This window comes from Cololabis saira, chromosome 8 (assembly GCF_033807715.1).
Source record: "Cololabis saira isolate AMF1-May2022 chromosome 8, fColSai1.1, whole genome shotgun sequence".
NCBI lineage: Eukaryota > Metazoa > Chordata > Actinopteri > Beloniformes > Belonidae > Cololabis > Cololabis saira.
In genome coordinates this window covers 45136423-45144001 of record NC_084594.1, presented here as the reverse complement: position 1 = coordinate 45144001, position 7579 = coordinate 45136423, and positions in this window count along the sequence as shown.

Below are 7579 nucleotides of genomic sequence, written 5' to 3'. Positions count from 1 at the left end.
TCTAAACTGGGAACCTCCTCTAAACTGAGAACCTCCTCTAAACTGGGAACCTCTAATCTGGGAACCTCTAAACTGGGAACCTCCTCTAAACTGGGAACCTCCTCTAAACTGGGAACCTCTAAACTGGGAACCTCCTCTAAACTGGGAACCCTTTAAACTGGGAACCTCCTCTAAACTGGGAACCTCCTCTAAACTGGGAACCTCTAAACTGGGAACCACCTCTAAACTGGGAACCTCTAAACTGGGAACCTCTAAACTGGGAACCACCTCTAAACTGGGAACCTCTAAACTGGGAACCTCTAAACTGGGAACCTCCTCTAAACTGGGAACCTCTAAACTGGGAACCTCCTCTAAACTGGGAACCTCTAAACTGGGAACCACCTCTAAACTGGGAACCTCTAAACTGGGAACCTCCTCTAAACTGGGAACCTCCTCTAAACTGGGAACCTCTAAACTGGGAACCTCGTCTAAACTGGGAACCTCTAAACTGGGAACCTCCTCTAAACTGGGAACCTCCTCTAAACTGGGAACCTCTGAACTGGGAACCTCCTCTAAAGTGTTAGCGTCGCTCCATTGGTTACCCGTAAAATTCAGAATCCAATTTAAAATTTTATTACTTGCGTATAAAGCCCAAAACGGCTTAGCTCCGCATTATTTGCAAGACCTGATAGTGCCTTATGTTCCTGTCAGAGCTCTCCGTTCTCAGAGTGCAGGTTTACTCGTAGTTCCTAGAGTATCTAAATGTAGATTCGGAGGGCGGGCGTTCTGCTATCAGGCACCACTACTATGGAACCAACTTCCAATCTGGGTTAAGGAGGCTGACACCACCTCCACCTTTAAAACTAAACTTAAAACATTTCTGTTTAGTAAAGCCTATAGTTAGTGTTTAGTAAACCTCTAGCTGGTGTTGGTAAATCTCTAGGTAGTGTAAACTTTAGTGTGTCAGAGTCGCTCCTGTGGTTTCTTGTGCTGGCCCCCCCTTCTCCTCCCTCTTCTCTCTTTTGTCCATGTTGCAGCATCCTTTGCCGGACACCGGAAACTGCAGGTGGTCGTGGGTGGCTTGTAGCTTGCATTACGGAGCACAAGTCTTTCCCCGACCCTGCACCCCAACCTGGGACTTGCTGATTGGGCCGGAGCTTCGGGAGCTGCGTGCTGGCCTGCGGTCCCCACCCCCGGTCATCCCGTTGCTGCTTCCACCTGCCTGCTGTGCTGTTGCCGTCCCTGACCCACCAGTCTGGCCCTCGGCAGGAGGGTCCCCCCCTGATGAGCCTGGTCCTGCTCAAGGTTTCTTCCCTCCTAAAGGGGAGTTTTTCCTTGCCACTGTTTGGCTTAAGGTTTTTCTCCCACTAGGGGAGTTTTTACCTGCCATTGTTTATGTAATAACTGCTCGGGGGTCATGTTCTGGGTATGGGTCTCTGTAAAGCGTCTAGAGACGACTCTGTTGTATTAGACGCTATATAAATAAAATTGAATTGAATTGAATTAAACTGGGAACCTCCTCTAAACTGGGAACCTCTAAACTGGGAACCTCCTCTAAACTGGGAACCTCTAAACTGGGAACCTCCTCTAAACTGGGAACCTCCTCTAAACTGGGAACCTCTAAACTGGGAACCTCCTCTAAACTGGGAACCTCTAAACTGGGAACCTCTAAACTGGGAACCTCTAAACTGGGAACCTCCTCTAAACTGGGAACCTCCTCTAAACTGGGAACCTCTAAACTGGGAACCTCCTCTAAACTGGGAACCTCTAAACTGGGAACCTCTAAACTGGGAACCTCTAAACTGGGAACCTCCTCTAAACTGGGAACCTCTAAACTGGGAACCTCTAAACTGGGAACCTCCTCTAAACTGGGAACCTCTAAACTGGGAACCTCCTCTAAACTGGGAACCTCTAAACTGGGAACCACCTCTAAACTGGGAACCTCCTCTAAACTGGGAACCTCTAAACTGGGAACCTCCTCTAAACTGGGAACCTCTAAACTGGGAACCTCCTCTAAACTGGGAACCTCTAAACTGGGAACCTCCTCTAAACTGGGAACCTCTAAACTGGGAACCTCCTCTAAACTGGGAACCTCTAAACTGGGAACCACCTCTAAACTGGGAACCTCCTCTAAACTGGGAACCTCCTCTAAACTGGGAACCTCTAAACTGGGAACCTCCTCTAAACTGGGAACCTCTAAACTGGGAACCTCCTCTAAACTGGGAACCTCTAAACTGGGAACCACCTCTAAACTGGGAACCTCTAAACTGGGAACCTCTAAACTGGGAACCTCTAAACTGGGAACCTCTAAACTGGGAACCTCCTCTAAACTGGGAACCTCTAAACTGGGAACCTCTAAACTGGGAACCTCCTCTAAACTGGGAACCTCCTCTAAACTGGGAACCTCTAAACTGGGAACCTCTAAACTGGGAACCTCCTCTAAACTGGGAACCTCCTCTAAACTGGGAACCTCCTCTAAACTGGGAACCTCCTCTAAACTGGGAACCTCTAAACTGGGAACCTCCTCTAAACTGGGAACCTCTAAAATGGGAACCTCTAAACTGGGAACCTCCTCTAAACTGGGAACCTCTAAACTGGGAACCTCCTCTAAACTGGGAACCTCTAAACTGGGAACCTCTAAACTGGGAACATCCTCTAAACTGGGAACCTCTAAACTGGGAACCTCTAAACTGGGAACCTCCTCTAAACTGGGAACCTCTAAACTGGGAACCTCCTCTAAACTGGAACCTCCTCTAAACTGGGAACCTCTAAACTGGGAACCTCTAAACTGGGAACCTCTAAACTGGGAACCTCCTCTAAACTGGGAACCTCCTCTAAACTGGGAACCTCTAAACTGGGAACCTCCTCTAAACTGGGAACCTCTAAACTGGGAACCTCTAAACTGGGAACCTCCTCTAAACTGGGAACCTCCTCTAAACTGGGAACCTCCTCTAAACTGGGAACCACCTCTAAACTGGGAACCACCTCTAAACTGGGAACCTCTAAACTGGGAACCTCCTCTAAACTGGGAACCTCCTCTAAACTGGGAACCTCTAAACTGGGAACCTCGTCTAAACTGGGAACCTCTAAACTGGGAACCTCCTCTAAAGTGTTAGCGTCGCTCCATTGGTTACCCGTAAAATTCAGAATCCAATTTGAAATTTTATTACTTGTGTATAAAGCCCAAAACGGCTTAGCTCCGCATTATTTGCAAGACCTGATAGTGCCTTATGTTCCTGTCAGAGCTCTCCGTTCTCAGAGTGCAGGTTTACTCGTAGTTCCTAGAGTATCTAAATGTAGATTTGGAGGGCGGGCGTTCTGCTATCAGGCACCACTACTATGGAACCAACTTCCAATCTGGGTTAAGGGGGCTGACACCACCTCCACCTTTAAAACTAAACTTAAAACATTTCTGTTTAGTAAAGCCTATAGTTAGTGTTTAGTAAACCTCTAGCTGGTGTTGGTAAATCTCTAGGTAGTGTAAACTTTAGTGTGTCAGAGTCGCTCCTGTGGTTTCTTGTGCTGGCCCCCCCTTCTCCTCCCTCTTCTCTCTTTTGTCCATGTTGCAGCATCCTTTGCCGGACACCGGAACCTGCAGGTGGTCGTGGGTGGCTTGTAGCTTGCATTACGGAGCACAAGTCTTTCCCCGACCCTGCACCCCAACCTGGGACTTGCTGATTGGGCCGGAGCTTCGGGAGCTGCGTGCTGGCCTGCGGTCCCCACCCCTGGTCATCCCGTTGCTGGCCCCCCTTCTCCTCCCTTTTCTCTCTCTGCAGGTGGTCGTGGGTGGCTTGTAGCTTGCATTACGGAGCACAAGTCTTTTCCTGACCCTGCAACCCAACCTGGGACTTGCTGATTGGGCCGGAGCTTCGGGAGCTGCGTGCTGGCCTGCGGTCCCCACCCCTGGTCATCCCGTTGCTGGCCCCCCTTCTCCTCCCTTTTCTCTCTCTGCAGGTGGTCGTGGGTGGCTTGTAGCTTGCATTACGGAGCACAAGTCTTTTCCTGACCCTGCAACCCAACCTGGGACTTGCTGATTGGGCCGGAGCTTCGGGAGCTGCGTGCTGGCCTGCGGTCCCCACCCCCGGTCATCCCGTTGCTGCTTCCACCTGCCTGCTGTGCTGTTGCCGTCCCTGACCCACCAGTCTGGCCCTCGGCAGGAGGGTCCCCCCTGATGAGCCTGGTCCTGCTCAAGGTTTCTTCCCTCCTAAAGGGGAGTTTTTCCTTGCCACTGTTTGGCTTAAGGTTTTTCTCCCACTAGGGGAGTTTTTACCTGCCATTGTTTATGTAATAACTGCTCGGGGGTCATGTTCTGGGTATGGGTCTCTGGAAAGCGTCTAGAGACAACTCTGTTGTATTAGACGCTATATAAATAAAATTGAATTGAATTGAATTAAACTGGGAACCTCCTCTAAACTGGGAACCTCTAAACTGGGAACCTCCTCTAAACTGGGAACCTCTAAACTGGGAACCTCCTCTAAACTGGGAACCTCCTCTAAACTGGGAACCTCTAAACTGGGAACCTCCTCTAAACTGGGAACCTCTGAACTGGGAACCTCTAAACTGGGAACTTCCTCTAAACTGGGAACCTCTAAACTGGGAACCTCTAAACTGGGAACTTCCTCTAAACTGGTAACCTCTAAACTGGGAACCTCTAAACTGGGAACCTCTAAATTGGGAACCTCCTCCAAACTGGGAACCTCTAAACTGGGAACCTCTAAACTGGGAACCTCTAAACTGGGAACCTCTAAACTGGGAACCTCTAAACTGGGAACCTCCTCTAAACTGGGAACCTCTAAACTGGGAACCTCCTCTAAACTGGGAACCTCCTCTAAACTGGGAACCTCTAAACTGGGAACCTCCTCTAAACTGGGAACCTCTAAACTGGGAACCTCTAAACTGGGAACCTCTAAACTGGGAACCTCTAAACTGGGAACCTCCTCTAAACTGGGAACCTCTAAACTGGGAACCTCTAAACTGGGAACCTCTAAACTGGGAACCTCCTCTAAACTGGGAACCTCTAAACTGGGAACCTCTAAACTGGGAACCTCCTCTAAACTGGGAACCTCTAAACTGGGAACCTCCTCTAAACTGGGAACCTCTAAACTGGGAACCTCCTCTAAACTGGGAACCTCCTCTAAACTGGGAACCTCCTCTAAACTGGGAACCTCTAAACTGGGAACCTCCTCTAAACTGGGAACCTCTAAACTGGGAACCTCTAAACTGGGAACCTCCTCTAAACTGGGAACCTCTAAACTGGGAACCTCCTCTAAACTGGGAACCTCTAAACTGGGAACCTCCTCTAAACTGGGAACCTCCTCTAAACTGGGAACCTCTAAACTGGGAACCTCCTCTAAACTGGGAACCTCCTCTAAACTGGGAACCTCTAAACTGGGAACCTCCTCTAAACTGGGAACCTCCTCTAAACTGGGAACCTCTAAACTGGGAACCTCCTCTAAACTGGGAACCTCCTCTAAACTGGGAACCTCCTCTAAACTGGGAACCTCTAAACTGGGAACCTCCTCTAAACTGGGAACCTCTAAACTGGGAACCTCCTCTAAACTGGGAACCTCTAAACTGGGAACCTCCTCTAAACTGGGAACCTCCTCTAAACTGGGAACCTCCTCTAAACTGGGAACCTCCTCTAAACTGGGAACTTTCTCTAAACTGGGAACCTCTAAACTGGGAACCTCCTCTAGACTGGGAACCTCCAAACTGGGAACCTCCTCTAAACTGGGAACCTCCTCTAGACTGGGAACCTCCAAACTGGGAACCTCCTCTAAACTGGGAACCTCCTCTAGACTGGGAACCTCCAAACTGGGAACCTCCTCTAGACTGGGAACCTCCTCTAAACTGGGAACCTCCTCTAAACTGGGAACCTCTAAACTGGGAACCTCCTCTAAACTGGGAACCTCCTCTAAACTGGGAACCTCTAAACTGAGAACCTCCTCTAAACTGGGAACCTCCTCTAAACTGGGAACCTCTAAACTGGGAACCTCTAAACTGGGAACCTCCTCTAAACTGGGAACTTTCTCTAAACTGGGAACCTCCTCTAAACTGGGAACCTCCTCTAAACTGGGAACCTCCTCTAAACTGGGAACCTCTAAACTGGGAATTTTGTTACACAAACACGTCATCAACAGGAATTTATCCTTCTTTCTTTCCTTCCCGTTGTGCGGGGATTTAACGCAGAATCATGAATCATAAATCAGACTGTTCCTGCAACCATGCGTCAGCGACGTGGCTGCTCTTCCCTGCCACGTGTTTGATGTCCGTCGTGAAGTGGGAAATGTAAGTCTAAATGTAAGTTGCTGCTGCCTACCAGACCATGGCTCAGTGATTTTAGACATGGCAAAGGTAAGCGGCTTGTGGTCCACAAAAACTGTGAAATGGCGCCCCTCCAGCATGGAATGAAAATGTCGGACAGCCAGGTAAACACCAAGGGCCTGATTTACTAAGATCCTAAATAAAGAGTACTAAATTGCGTGTGTACTGAAAAAGTTTGCGCGTGCTGTTGTTATGTGGTTTGTGGGTGATCAACTAAGAATGCTTGCGCAATTGATAACAGGTGCAAACATCAGTATTTAAATGAGGTGTTGCGTGTCTTACGGTTTGCGCCATGGAGAGTCTGGATGGAAAGTCTAATTTGCTGAATAGGCTCCAGCTGATCCAAAATGCAGCAGCACGAGTACTGACAGGAATTAGCAGGAGAGACCACGTCTCTCCAGTGTTAGCGTCGCTCCATTGGTTACCCGTAAAATTCAGAATCCAATTTAAAATTTTATTACTTGCGTATAAAGCCCAAAACGGCTTAGCTCCGCATTATTTGCAAGACCTGATAGTGCCTTATGTTCCTGTCAGAGCTCTCCGTTTTCAGAGTGCAGGTTTACTCGTAGTTCCTAGAGTATCTAAATGTAGATTTGGAGGGCGGGCGTTCTGCTATCAGGCACCACTACTATGGAACCAACTTCCAATCTGGGTTAAGGAGGCTGACACCACCTCCACCTTTAAAACTAAACTTAAAACATTTCTGTTTAGTAAAGCCTATAGTTAGTGTTTAGTAAACCTCTAGCTGGTGTTGGTAAATCTCTAGGTAGTGTAAACTTTAGTGTGTCAGAGTCGCTCCTGTAGTTTCTTGTGCTGGCCCCCCCTTCTCCTCCCTTTTCTCTCTTTTGTCCATGTTGCAGCATCCTTTGCCGGACACCGGAACCTGCAGGTGGTCGTGGGTGGCTTGTAGCTTGCATTACGGAGCACAAGTCTTTCCCCGACCCTGCACCCCAACCTGGGACTTGCTGATTGGGCCGGAGCTTCGGGAGCTGCGTGCTGGCCTGCGGTCCCCACCCCTGGTCATCCCGTTGCTGGCCCCCCCTTCTCCTCCCTTTTCTCTCTTTTGTCCTGCAGGTGGTCGTGGGTGGCTGTAGCTTGCATTACGGAGCACAAGTCTTTTCCTGACCCTGCACCCCAACCTGGGACTTGCTGATTGGGCCGGAGCTTCGGGAGCTGCGTGCTGGCCTGCGGTCCCCACCCCCGGTCATCCCGTTGCTGCTTCCACCTGCCTGCTGTGCTGTTGCCGTCCCTGACCCACCAGTCTGGCCCTCGGCAG